This window comes from Hordeum vulgare, chromosome 4H (genome assembly GCF_904849725.1).
Source record: "Hordeum vulgare subsp. vulgare chromosome 4H, MorexV3_pseudomolecules_assembly, whole genome shotgun sequence".
NCBI lineage: Eukaryota > Viridiplantae > Streptophyta > Magnoliopsida > Poales > Poaceae > Hordeum > Hordeum vulgare.
The window spans coordinates 75196640-75211629 of record NC_058521.1 but is presented as its reverse complement, the minus strand read 5'-3'; positions in this window follow the sequence as shown (position 1 = coordinate 75211629).

Sequence of the window (14990 nt, the reverse complement as noted above, 5' to 3'; positions counted from 1 at the left end):
TTTAGACTGTGTTTGGTAGCCACTGCGGCGGGGTTGAAACATGTTGACTTTAGACTGTGTTTGATAGCCACTGCGGCGGGGTTGAAACATGTTGAGTTCAGGTGGCGGGTAGATCGACGGTGACGGCGGGGTAGACCCTGCTACTCCACCACCGTGACCTCGTCGGATCCGCAGCCTCACACCGCCTAGCGACGGAATCCGCCCGAATTCACCGAACCACCAGCCTCACCTAACTTGCACCTGCACCAGATCCAGGCGCCGCTGATGGCCACCGGACAACGAAGAGAAGGAAGGCGAGGTGGAGGGGCTGGCGTTCTGGAGGATCAGCGACCCGGTGGCACGAGACAGAAGAGGAGGAGGATGAGCGGCGGCGGCCATGCGGTGGAGATCGAGGAGGAGGAGAGAGGGTGAGGACCGTCGGGGCTCGGGAAGGGCGCGGCGGGGCTCGGGCGATGCGCGACAGGGCTCGGGCGAGGCTGTCGGAGCTCGCGCGAGGCCACCGGGGCTCGGGAGGGGCGCAGGAGGGCGAGGGCGAGGCGGTCGGGGAGCGGCAGGGCGAAGGCGAGGCAGCGGGGGAGCGGCGGGGCGAAGGCGAGGCGAGGTGAGTGTGCATGGGCTCGGCATAGCTCTCCTCAGCTCGCCTCCGTGGTGGTGCTCGGCTCAGCTATGTTGAGGCCCTTGCATCAGTTGATGCGTGCTCTCCTCAGCCCATACACTCTACCAAACAGGAAAAAGTAGGTCGGGGAGGGAACTTTTGGGCCCATGCACCCTCCGTGCAGGCTACCAAACACGCCCTAGGTGTACAAATGTGTAACAACATCTACAACCGCAATTGCCTAAATCCCGTCCCAAATCGTCCGCACACCACGTGTCCATTAACAGTGACCGAACAACATACAAAATATTGATTACACGATCACAAGCATCATTTTTAAATCATCAAAAAATATATTATTGCATCTAACATATAACACAAACTAAGTGGATATCAGTCGGCTCTGCTATGAGCATGTCCGGCGGCAAATTGCGCCCCTAGAAGTGTTGGTCGGGTCATTGGCGAGGTAGAGTAGGACATGGAACGCAGATCGGCGCATGGGAGTCGAGGCGCCGTCTCTCATGTCCTACTCTTCCTCGTCAGAGTTTGTAACTTTCGTGGCATCGGTGGACGTAAGATCGGTGATAGATCTGTCCTAGAGGAGCCGGCGACTGTCGGGCCCGTGAGACTAGGGGTATCCAGGCCCGTATGCGTGTAGGCCCACACACGACACATGCTAGGGGCCGAGCATGATCCTTCTTTGAACTTCATGGCCACGGCCCTCGCGAGGGGCCCCGCCTCGCGAGGCGGATGTCAGCATACGTCGCGAGGGTGACTCGAGACCCTCGCGGGGCGGGCTAATCGAAGGTGACTCGGCAGGGTGATACATCCATTTTGCATCATGTTTTGTTACTGTTATTTTTAGTATTTTATGCATTATACCACTTTGTGGGGTAATTCCAATGTCTTTTCTCTCATAATATGCAAGGTTTATATCAAGAGGGAGAATGCCGGCAGATGGAATTATGGACTTGAAAAAGCTACGTCAAATATACCTATTCTGCACATCTCCAAATGGGTTGAAACTTCACGGAGATTTGTTTTGAAATAAATTAAAAATACTGTAAGAAAGAAGTACGAGAGGGGGGCTACCACATGCCCACTAGGCACAAGGGCACGCCAGGCCCCTGGCGCGGCCTTGTGGTTAGTGGGCCCCCTGGCCCACCTCTGGCGACCATCTTCCGGTATAAATTATCTTTTAACCTGAAAAATCAGGAGAGGACTTTCGGGACGAAGCGCCACCGTCTCGAGGCGGATCTTCGGCAGGAGCACTTTTGCCCTCTGACGGAGCGATTTCGCTCGAGGAACTTCCCTCCCAGGTATAGGGGGAAATCGAAATCATCGTCATCACCAACAACCCTCTCATCTTGGGGAGCCAATCTTCATCAACATATTCATCAGCATCATCTCCTCTCAAAACCCTAGTTCATCTCTTGTGCTCAATCTAGTACCGGAACCTGAGATTGGTACCTGGGATGTGACTAGTAGTGTTGATTACATCTTGTAGCTGATGCTTTATGGTTTATTTGGTGGAAAATCGTATGTTCAGATACAATATGCTATTTAATGCCTCTCTAATCATGAGCATGTTTAACACTTGTGAGTAGTTACTTTTGTTCTTGAGGCCACGAGAGAATTCATGTTGCAAGTAGTCATGTGAAGTTGATATTTGTTCGATGTTTTGATGATATGAATGTTGTGATTCCCTTAGTGGTGTTATGTGAACGTCGACTACATAACACTTCATCATCTTTGGGCCTAAGGGAATGCACTGTGGAGTAGTAATTATATGGTGGGTTGCGAGAGTGACAGAAACTTAAACTCCAGTTTATGCGTTATTCCGTAAGGGGTTGATTTGGATCCCTGTGCTATGGTTAGAATTTATTTTTAATACTTTTCTCATAGCTGCGTATGTTTGCGGGGGGGGGGGGGTAATCATAAGTGGGAGGCTTGTTCAAGTTAGAACAGCACCCAAGCACTAGTCCACCCACATATCAAATTATCAAAGTACCGAACGCGAATTAACCTGACATGACGAAAGTGACTAGATGAAATTATCGTGTGCCATAGAGAACACTTTGCCTATTATAAGAAACCGCTCCGTCCTGTTCTTTGCCACAAAGGATTGGGCTACCTTGCTGCACCTATTGTTACTATTGCTACTCGTTATTTGTTATAATTATCTTGCTATCAAACAACTTGTTACCGCTATTTTAGTGCTTGCAGAAATTACCTTGTTGAAAACCGCTTGTCACTTCCTTCTGCTCCTCGTTGGGTTCGACACTCTTACTTAACGAAATGACTATGATTGATCCCCTATACTTGTGGGTCATCAAGACTCTTTTCTAGCGCCATTTCCTGGGAGTGAAGCGTCTTTGGTAAGCGGAATTTGGCAAGGGAAAATTTATGTTACGTGCTGAATTTTACTATTACTTGTCACTATGGAAAGTAATCCTTTGAGGGGTTTGTTCGGGGTATATTCACCTCGACCGGAAACACCAAGAGTTGTTCCTCAACCTACTAAACCTACTGAAAATGTTTATTCTGAAATTCCTTCGGGTGTGATAGAGAAACTGCTAGCTAATCCTTATGCAGGAGATGGAACAAAATATCATGATATGCACCTAATCTATGTGGATGAAGTTTGTGGATTATTTAAGCTTGTAGGGTTATCCGTAAATGAAGTCAAGAAGAAGGTTTTCCCTTTATCTTTGGAGGGAAAGCATTAGCATGGTATAGGATATGTGATGATACAGGATCTTGGAACTGGAATCGATTGCAATTGGAGTTTCACCAAAAAAAATCATCTGCATCTTGTTCATCGTGATCTAAATTTTATCAATAATTTTTGGCCTCATGAAGGAGAAAGTATCGCTCTAGCTTGGTGGAGGTTGAAGTCAATGTTATATTCATGCCCCAATCATGAGCTCCCGAGAGAAATTATTATTCATAATTTTTATGCTCGATTTTCTTGTAATGATCAAACCATGCTCGATACTTCTTGTTCTCGTTCTTTTATGAAGAAGATTATTGAATTCAAGTGGGATATTTTGGAAAGAATTAAACACAACTCTGAAGATTGGGAACTCAAGGAAGGTAAAGAGTCAAGTATAAAACTTAAGTTTGATCGTGTTAGATCTTTTATGAACACCGATGCTTTCAATTATTTTAGCATTAAATATGGACTTGACTCTGAGATAGTAGCCTCATTCTGTGAAACCTTTGCTACTCATGTTGATCTCCCTAAAGAGAAATGGTTTAAATATCATCCACCTATTAAAGAAAAAGTTGAAGAACCAATTAAAGTTGAGGATGAAACTATCATTACAATGTTGACCTAGTTGTGCCTATTGCTTATATTGATAAACCACATTTCCCTGTTATGATAAAGGAACATGCTAAAGCTTCAACCATGGTTAACAAAAGTTATGTTAGAACAATCAAACCCTGTGAGCAAATCAAGGTAGAACCTAGTATTGCTATGGTTAAGGATCTCTTGGTCGATAATATTGATGGGCATATTATTTATTTTTGTGATGAAGATGCTATAATTGCCAAACCTGAGACTAAGGATAAAAATAGACCCGTTGTTGGCATGCTATCGTTTCAGTCAAAATAGGAGATCATTGCTATCATGGTTTATGTGATATGGGTGCTAGTGTTAGTGCTATTCCTTTTACCTTATATCAAGAAAATATGCATGAGATAGCACCTGCTGAAACAGAAGACGTAGATGTTACTATTAAATTTGCTAATAGAAACACCATCACACCACTTGGGATTGTTAGAGATGTTGAAGTCTTGTGTGGAAAAGTAAAATACTGTACTGATTTTCTAGTACTTGTCTCACCACAAGATGATTTTTGTCCCGTAATATCTAGTAGAATCTTCTTGAACATCGTCAATGCTCAAATATATTGCAAAAGGGAAACTATTAGTGTTAATTTTGGTGGTATGTCTCATGACTTTCATTTCTCCAAATTTGGTAAGCAACCCCATGATAAAGAATTGCCTAGTAAAGATGAAGTAATTGGTCTTGCTTCTATTGCCATTCCTCCTACTGATCCATTAGAACAATATTTGCTAAACCATGAAAATGATATGCATATGCGTGAAAGAAATGAACTAGATAATGTGTTCTTTGAGCAAAAATCTACCCTTAAACAGAACTTGCCTGTTGAAACTCTAGGAAGTCCTCCTCCACCCAAGGGTGATCCTGTGTTTGAATTAAAGCAATCACCTCACACTTTGAAATATGCTTATCTTAATGAAAGGAAGATATATCATGTTATTATCAGTGTTAACCTTACAGAGCATGAAGAAGAAAGGTTGTTAAAAACTTTAAGGAAGCACCGAGCTGCTATTGGGTATACTCTTGATGAACTTAAGGGCATTAGTCCCACTCTCTGTCAGCACAAGATTAATATGGAACCATATGCTAAAATCATTGTTGATCACCAACGAAGACTGAATCCCAAATGAAAGAAGTGGTAAGAAATGAAATATTAAAGCTTCTGGAAGCAGGTATACTTTATCCCATAGCTGATAGTAGATGGATAAGTCTTGTTCATTGTGTTCCTAAGAAAGTAGGTATTACCGTTGTTCCTAGTTATAGAAATGAACTCATTCCACAAAGAGTTGTGACTCATTATAGAATGGTAATTGATTTTCGAAAATTAAACAAAGCTACTAGAAAATATCATTATCCTTTACCTTTCATAGACCAAATGCTAGAAAGATTATCGAAGCACACACATTTTTGCTTTCTAGATGGTTATTCTGGTTTCTCTCAAATACCCGGGTCACAACCTGATCAAGTGAAAACCACCTTTACTTGTCCTTTTGGAACCTATGCTTATAGACGCATGCCTTTTGGATTATGCAATGCACCTGCTACCTTTGAAAGATGTATGAATGTTATATTCTCTTATTTTTGTGAAAATATTGTTGAGGTTTTCATGGATGATTTTTCCGTTTATGGAACTTCTTTGATGATTGCTTAAGCAACCTTGATCGAGTTTCGCAAAGATGTGAGCAAACTAACCATGTCTTGAATTGGGAGAAGTGACACTTTATGGTAAATGAAGGTATTGTCTTGGGTCATAAAATTTCCGAACGAGGTATTGACATGGATAAGGACAAAGTTGATGCAATTGAGAAGATGCCATGTCCTAAAGATAATAAAGGTATCCGTAGTTTCCTTGGTCATGTTGGTTTCTATATGAGGTTTATTAAAGACTTCTCTAAAATCTATAGGCCTCTTACTAATTATTACAAAAGGATGTTCCTTTCATTTTTCTGCACCTATTGTTCAACCACCTGATTGGAACTTGCCTTTTGAAATTATGTGTGATGCTAGTGATTATGATGTTGGTGCTGCTCTATGACAAATAGTTGATAAGAAATTAAATGTTATCCATTATGATAGTAAAACTCTAGACGGTTCCTAGAGAAATTATGCGACAACTTAAAAAGAATTCTTAGCAGTTGTATTTGCTTGTGATAAATTTAGATCCTACATTATTGATTCTAAAGTAATTATTCACACTAATCATGATGCTATTAAATATCGTATGGAAAATAAAGATGCTAAGCCTAGACTTATTAGGTGGGTTCTTTTGGTACAAGAATTTCATTTGCATATAATTGATAGGAAAGACCCTGAGAACCCCATAGGTGATAACTTGTCTAGGTTAGAAAATGTTCCTGATGACCCACCACCTATTGATGATAGCTTCCCTGACGAACAACTAGTTGTGGTTAATGTTTATCGTAGCACACCATGGTTTGTTGCTTATGATAATTACATTGTTGCTAAATAAATACCACCTAGTTTCACCTATCAGCAACAGAAAAAATTCTTCTTCGATTTAAGACATTACTTTTGGGATGACCCACACCTTTATAAAGAGGGAATATATGTTATTATTAGAAGTTGTATACCTGAGCATGAACATGACCAAATCCTTCGAAAGTGTCACTCTGAGGCTTATGGAGGAGACCATGCGAGAGATAGAACTGCACACAAGGTATTATAATCTGGATTTTATTGGCCTACTCTTTTCAAAGATGCTCGTAAGTTTGTTCTCTCTTGTGATGAATGTCAAAGAATTGGTAATATTAGTAGACTCCAAGAAATGCCTATGAATTATTCACTTGTTATTGAACCATTTGATGTTTGAGGATTTGATTATCTGGGACCTTTTCCTTCCTCTAATGGGTATACATATATTTTGGTTGTTGTTGATTATGTCACTAACTGGGTAGAATCTATTCCAACCAGTAGTGCTAATCATAACACCTCTATTAAAATGCTTAAGGAAGTTATTTTCTCACATTTTGGAGTCCATAGATACTTAATGACAGATTGTGGTTCACATTTTATTCATGGTGCTTTTCATTAGTTGCTTGCTAGATATGATGTTAACCATAGAATTGCATCCCCATATCATCCTCAATCTAGTGGTCAAGTAGAATTAACCAATAGAGAAATAAAAATAATATTGCAAAAGACTGTCAATGGGCCCCGTAAGAATTGGTCTAAGAAATTAGATGATGCATTATGGGCCTACATAACAACTTATAGAATTCCTATGGGTATGTCTCCTTATAAAATGGTTTATGGAAAAGCACGCCATTTAACTCTTGAGTTAGAACATAAAGCTTACTGGACAATTAAAGAACTCAATTATGATTTCGAACTTGGTGGTGAAAATAGGTTATTTTATATTAGCTCACTAGATGAATGGAGAACCCAAGCTTATGAAAATGCCAACTTATTCAAAGAAAAGGTTAAAATATGGCATTATAAAAGAATCCAAAAGTGGGGATTCAAAGTCGGTGAATATGTTCTATTGTACAATTCTCGTCTTAGATTTTTTGCAGTAAAACTTCTCTCCAAATGGGAAGGACCATATATCATCGAAGAAGTTTATCGGTCTGGATCCAGTAAGATTAATAATGCCGAAGGCACTAACCCGAAGGTGGTTAATGGACAAAGAATAAAGCACTATATTTCAGGTACACCTATTAATGTTGAGACAAATATTATTCAAACCATGACACGGGAGGAACACATAAAGGGGACCTTCTAGAACACTCCTGAACCCTTAAAAGGAAGAGGTATGTGATATGGTAAGTAAACGACTCCGAAAAATCCGCAAAAGTATTTTCTGTTAGTTTTAGAATATTAGAGAAATTAGGAAATTGATAAACACACGGGAAGGCAACCCACGTGCCCACTAGGCACCAGGGCGTGCCAGCCCCCGTGGTGCGGCCTGGTGGGTAGTGGGCCCCTCAGGCACCTTCCTCGCTCCGTTTTCTTGTAGGACAAGTATTTCCTTGTATAAAATTTCTTTATATATCTCTCTTGATGATTTGACCCCAGTACCACGGATAAATCCTCTGTTCTTGTTTCGTGTTGTTTTTCTGACAGATCTAGATCACCATGGCCTCATAAAGCTCCTCCAAGGACAAGTTCTTCAAGAGGGTCATCAACCCCTACTCACCGGAGGTGATGAAGCACCCTCAAACCATTTAGATGCGTGAGGGGGTGCTCCACATATGGGATGTTCAAGGGGCCAAGAATACGAGAACCGTGGAGCCCACGCTCGAGGTGGTGGAGTAGGAGATCTTCACATACCAAGGCATGGTGGAGCGTGGACTCGGTGCCAATCACCTCATGATCACGAAATTCACCCATGATCAAAAGGTGGATGCCAGGTCCTTGAAGGATATTGTCTTCACCCTCAACAAGCAAATCAATTTTCTGCAAGGCTAAATCTTCGATCTTCAAAACCGAATCTTTGAGTATGAAGCAAGGTTTAAAGGTATGAGTTTAGCTGTCGGTTGCAGGACTTTGGAGACTCATGCCTCCTCTTATAATGGTGAGCCACTACCATGGAAACCGGAGGACAAGTTTTCTTCTACTTCATCATCTACACCACCACCTTCATCTTCATCACCAAAGAAGGAGATTTGAGTACATGGGTATGGGCACTCCCCTTGGCTTGTGCCAAGCTTGGGGGAGGAGCCCCAATATCGTATCACCATCACTCTTATTATCTTCATCCATCTTAGTTCGATCTTTAGTTATTTTGTGAATTAGTCAAATGAAAGTTTAGTTCGATCAATCTTTTTGAGTGCTAGTTTCGTGATCTATCTATGTATCTATGTAATCGAGTGAGACTTGTATAATAAAGTTTAGCTTGAGTTTTTGCTTTTTGACTTTCTTGCTGCAATCAAAATAAAGGTAAATAATGAAAAATATCATATGCCAATCTTATAGTAAGTAGTGACATCACATAAGGAAAAGTATAAGTGGTAAATTTTGTTGAAGGTTGACAAACATAGCATTGGTCGGTGATGCAACACATGAAAGAATTAACAAGGGAAGAGAAGATTTACAAGCAAATACACTATCCTCGACATCTTTTATGATTGTGAGCCCCCATTAATTATAATATGTTCGAATTGTCGACGTTGTCAAGGAAGACAACGTAATGATTTATGTTGATCACATTCACATAGAAGTTATATTGATATAGATCGTCTAACATGTGGTGCTTTCCCAACATCTTTGCTAGCCAAAACTCCGCACTAAGTAGAGATACTACTTGTGCATCCAAAAGCTTAAACCCAAATCCATGTTTTAAGAGTCCACCATACCTACCTATGGATTGAGTAGGATCCTTCAAGTAAGTTGTCATCGGTGCACAAGGCAATAAAAATTGCTTCTAAACGTGTTTGATCATTTAGCATAAGGGAAATTAAGCGTTGTACGAACTTGTGATGGTAATAATACAAGCAATAAACTGCATAATAAAGGCTTCCATCATAAGAGACAATATAACGTAATGTTCCTTTGCACTAAGGGATTTGGCATATAACCAAAAAGCGCATGACAACCTCTATTTCCCTCTCCGACGGGCTTATCATTTACTTTTATGTATTTACTTTTATGCCAGGGTCAAAGTATTCTTCTCTACTCCTCTTTATTTTCTCTTTGGCAAGCATCATGTGGTGGGGAAATATCTAGACATATATATCCACTTGAATGTGGCTGGTCATGAGTTATTATTGTTGACATCACCCTTGAGGTGAATACATTGGGAGGCGACACTTTAAGCCCCCTATCTTTCTATGTGTTCGGTTGAAACCTTTTGCTCATATGTACGCGGTGAGTGTTAGCAATCATAGAAGACTAAATGATGGTTGAGTATCTGTGACATCCTCAACTGTTGCTACAGTAAACCTATGCAAAGGATGCCATGTAATCGTGATTGCTATCATTGATCTCGCGTTAGTTCAAACGGTTCGAATTTAAATTTAAAAAGTCGAACTAGAAAAGTTTTCGAATGTTAAAATAAAAATGTCGGATGAGTTACAAATATTCCTTAATTATTTATAGAATTTAATCAGGCATTTTTGGAATTATTTAAAACCCCTATATATTTAAACAGAAACTATATAAAAACTAATAACAAAAAAAAGGCCCCGGCCCACCTAAGCCAAGTGGCCCAGCCGGCCACACCCCAGCAGCCCACCCACCTAGGGGTATAAGACCCCCACGGGAAACCCTAAGCCCTAACGCGCCAGCCTCCCCACTCCCACCTGCCCCGCCGCCACTTCCTCCCGTCGCCCCACCCATCGCCAGATCCCACGAGGGGATCGGGCCCCTCGTCAGTCCCCCACGTCACGCTCCCTCCTCTCTCTCGCCCCGCACCCCACGTCCCAACGCTCGATCGCCCCCATCTCCTTCCTCCCTCGCGCGAGCCTCTTCCTCTGCCCCTCGCGCTCGTCAGACCCCACCGCGCCGCACCACCTCCTCCTGTCGTGTTGGAGCCCCCTTCCCTCCGTCACCGCGCCCGAGCCCTCGTGCGCCCCTCTCCACTCCCCTCGTCCCTGGCCCCGTCATTCTCCCCTCGATCCTCCCTGGTTCGAGGCCCCCTCCCCACGTCACCTCTCTCCTCTCCCCTCACCTCCCTAAGCCCTCATGGCTCCATGGGCCGAAGCCCCTCACCTCCGGCGCTCCCTGCCTCTCACCGCCACCGGCCCCGCGCCGGAGCCGCACCAGGGCTGCGCCGGATCCGCCCCATCGCCGGCCCCTCGTTGCCGGATCCACCGACATCCTCCTCCCCAACCTCCTCCCCGCCGGCCACCTCTACACCGAGCCTCGGCATCCCTGGCAACGCCGGTGAGACTCTGGGCTCCGGCCTCCTCCCGTTTCGCCCCTCTGGCTGCGTTTGCATACCCCTCCATGCAGGAAGAACACCCATGATGTTTTGGCAAAATTGTATGCAGGTGTAGATATGTTTTTATGCACATATATATGTATGTGAAAATGCATGTGTATAAAAGCATATGAAAATACGTATGCATGTATAAAAGATTTGTATGTATGTATGCATATGTGTATATGTGTGCTGTATATGTGTGTGCGTAGCCGGTGGTTCACTATCATGTGGGGCCAAACACCCCACCCCACTGACACGGAGACCCCATACCCTCTGTTGAAAATAATAATAATAATAATATAAAATAATATTTAATAAATACTTTAATTAATTAAATAATTAATTTAGGTAATTGTAATGATTATGAGTGATTAGAATAATTAAGTAAATATGCTAATATAGATAAGTATTTATCGTAATAAAATATGACACGTGGGCCCCCTACTAAATTAATTTGATTAATTAATATTTAACCTTAATTAATAAATTGTGTCAATGACACGTAGGACCCACTGGTCAGTTGACCAGTCAACTGCTGATGTCAGCATGACATCATGCTGATGTCATAATAGCATTTAATAATTAATTAAATCCATTTTTAATTCCTAATTATTGAATGAAATTTTGAAAATTAATATAAAATAAACCGTAAGTGAGATCAAAATATTTTCAACATGAAAGTTGATCACCACAACGAGACGAATCCGGATACACTATCCGTTCGTCTCTCTCGCGTCGCTAGCATAGCAAACATGGAACTTTTCCATCGTTTTCAGTCTGTCCGGTATTAGGCAGAGACCCGGGAAATATCATGTGATATTCTCCCGACCCGTCTATGATGGACTTTACTTTGTTAGCTCATGCCTAGCCTGCATATTGCCATGTCATGCTTAGTGTTGCACCTGTTGCTGTTATTTATTGTTTCTCCCCCCTCTTCTTACCGGTAGACCCTGAGACTGACGCTACTGCCGGGTGCATCTACCCTCCTGTCGACCAGCCCTTTGCCGCAGAGCAACAAGGCAAGCAAACCCCCCTTTGATCATTCCTATATCGTCTATGTCTTTCTTCCTCCTGCTTGCATTAGAATTTTGCTACTGTTGTAGTTAGCTCCTACATCTGATGCATAGCCTAATTTTGATGAACTGCTACTTTCAGTATTGCACTGTAAAACTGTTTAGTATAGGTGGAACAGTCTTTCCCGCTGACCCCTTAGTCCAGTTGCCCCGCTTTATTGTCAAGCCTCGATCCCTGATCGACGAGCTACAACCGACACATCACTCACACCCCCTTAGTTGTGCGGCGCTATAGAGCTACTATCGGGTACAGAGGGTGACACCTCGCGAAGTATTCAGGATGATACCTGTGTAGTGTAGCTAGTCGGTCGTGGTTATCGAGGGTGATTCCTCCTTCACCACTCCCGACAATGTCTCTGTCGTGCAACCCCTCAAGTGTGGGACCCTAGAGGGTGATTCCTCTAAGCCCACCTTGACGGTTACATCGTTCGGGATCCAACGAGGGTGATGCCTCGGATCCCCCTGATGTTACAATGATAACTCACAAGTATAGGGGATCGCAACAGTTTTCGAGGATAGAGTATTCAACCCAAATTTATTGATTCGACTCAAGGGGAAGCAAAAGAATATTCTCAAGTATTAGCAGCTGAGTTGTCAATTCAACCACACCTGAAAGATTTAGTGTCTGCAACAAAGTATGAGTAGCAAAGTAAGGTGATAGCAGCAGTAGCAATAGTAACCAGTAGCAGCAGTGACAGCAGTAGCAACAGAGTAATGTAGCAAGGACTAGTAGTGAAAGACTCGTAGGCATTGCATCGGTGATGGATGATTGTGCCGGATGTGATTCATCATATAACAACTATAACACGGAGAGATAAGTAACTAGCTCCAGTTCGTCAATCTAATGTACGCATGTATTCCGTATGTAGTCATACGTGCTTAGGAAAAAGAACTTGCATGACATCTATTGTCCATCCCTCCCGTGGCAGCGGGGTCCTAATGGAAACTACGGGATATTAAGGTTCTCCTTTTGATAAAGAACCGGATTAACACATTAACACTTGGTGAATACATGAACTCCTTATACTATGGTCATCTCCGGGAGTGGTTTCGGCTATTGTCACTCCGGGGTTGCCGGGTCATAACACATAGTAGGTGACTACAACTTGCAAGATAGGATCTAAAATACACATATATTGGCGACAACATAATAGGTTCAGATCTGAAATCATGGCACTCGGGCCCTAGTGACAAGCATTAAGCATGGCAAAGTAGTAGCAACATCAATCTCAGAACATAGTGGATACTAGGGATCAATCCCCGTCAAAACTAACTCGATTACATGATAGATCTTATCCAACGCATCACCGTTCAACAAGCCTACGATGAGATTACTCACAAACGGTGAAGAGCATCATGGAATTGGCTATGAAGGAAGGTTGGTGATGACGATGGCGACGATCTCCCCCCTCCGGAGCCCAGAACGGACTCCATATCTGCCCTCCAGAGGAAGAACAAGAGGTGGCGGCGCCTCCATATCGTAAAACGTGATGAACTCTTCTCCTTGATTTTTTTCGGGCGAGACGGACTAAATAGAGCTGAGTTTGGAGGCGGTGGAGCAACATGGGCCCCACAAGCCTGGTAGGCGCGGCCAGGGGGGTGGCCGCGCCTCTTGGGCTTGTGGCCCACTGGCTCACCTCCTCCGGTGGATCTTTGCGCAGGTATTTTTCATTAATTCCAGAAAAATTCTACGTAAATTTTTAGGTCATTCCGAGAACTTTTATTTCTGCACAAAAATAACACCATGGCAATTCTGCTGAAAACAGCGTTAGTCCGGGTTAGTTCCATTCAAATCATGCAAATTAGAGTCCAAAACAAGGGCAAAAGAGTTCGGAAAAGTAGATACGACGGAGGCGTATCAACTCCCCCAAGCTTAAAGCCTTGCTTGTCCTCAAGCAATTCAGTTGACAAACTGAAAGAGACAAAAGAAAAACTTTGACGAACTCTATTTGATCTTGTTGTTGCAACTATGTCTAACTCATATCCAGAGTTTTAGCAAGATCACAAGCAAACCACATAAGCAAATGACATCTAGGTCTCACGGTAAACTCATATCAATGGCATAATCAACTAGCGAGCAAATAATAATAAGTCTCGAACGTCAACACTTCAATCAAAACAATCATGAAGCAGTACGAATAGATGGTATCTTGCTAGCTCTTTTTGAGACCGCAAAACATAAATGCAGAGCACCTTCAAAGACCAAGGGTTGACTAAACATTGTAATTCATGGCAATGAAGATCCAGTCACAGTCATACTCAACATAGTTAAAAGCAAAGCATAAAAATGACATAGGTGCTCTCTAATTGGTGCTTTTGTAAGAGGAGGATGACTCAACAGGAACATAAATAGACAGGCCCTTCGCAAAGGGAAACATTGATTTGCAGAGGTGCGAGAGATCAAGCTTTGAAAACAGAGATAATAATTTTGGGCGACATGCTTTCATTGTCAACGCAATGACCAAGAGTTCTCAACATCTTCCATGCTACACATGCTATAGGCGGTTCCCAAATAGAAAAGTACAGTTTTGACTCCCCCACCACCAATCAATCACACTCCATGGCTAGCCGAATCCTCAGGTACCGTCCATACCAACATCAATCCAGGGGGAGTTTTGTTTGCAATTATCTTTTTGATTTGAGCATGGAACTGGGAATTCCAATTACCAGCCCCTTTCTCATGAATGATAGTGAATAAACACATATCAAGGATAACACGCCTAGCATGGAAGATACTAATAGCCCCCTGTCAGCACATGAGCGGTTCGGGCATGCAAAACAAATTATTTCTTGAAGGTTTAGAGAGTGGCACATGCAAATTTACTTGGAACAACAGGTAGATACCGCACATAGGTAGGTATGGTGGACTGATATGGAACAACTTTGGGTTTATGGAAGTGGATGCACAAGCAGTATTCCCGCTTAGTACAAGTGAAGGCTAGCAAAAAACTGGGAAGCGACCAACTAGAGAGCGAAAACAGTCATCAAAATGCATTGAGATTAACTAACATTGAGTGCAAGCATGAGTAGGACATAAATCACCATGAACATGAATATCATAGAGGCTATGTTGATTTTGTTTCAACT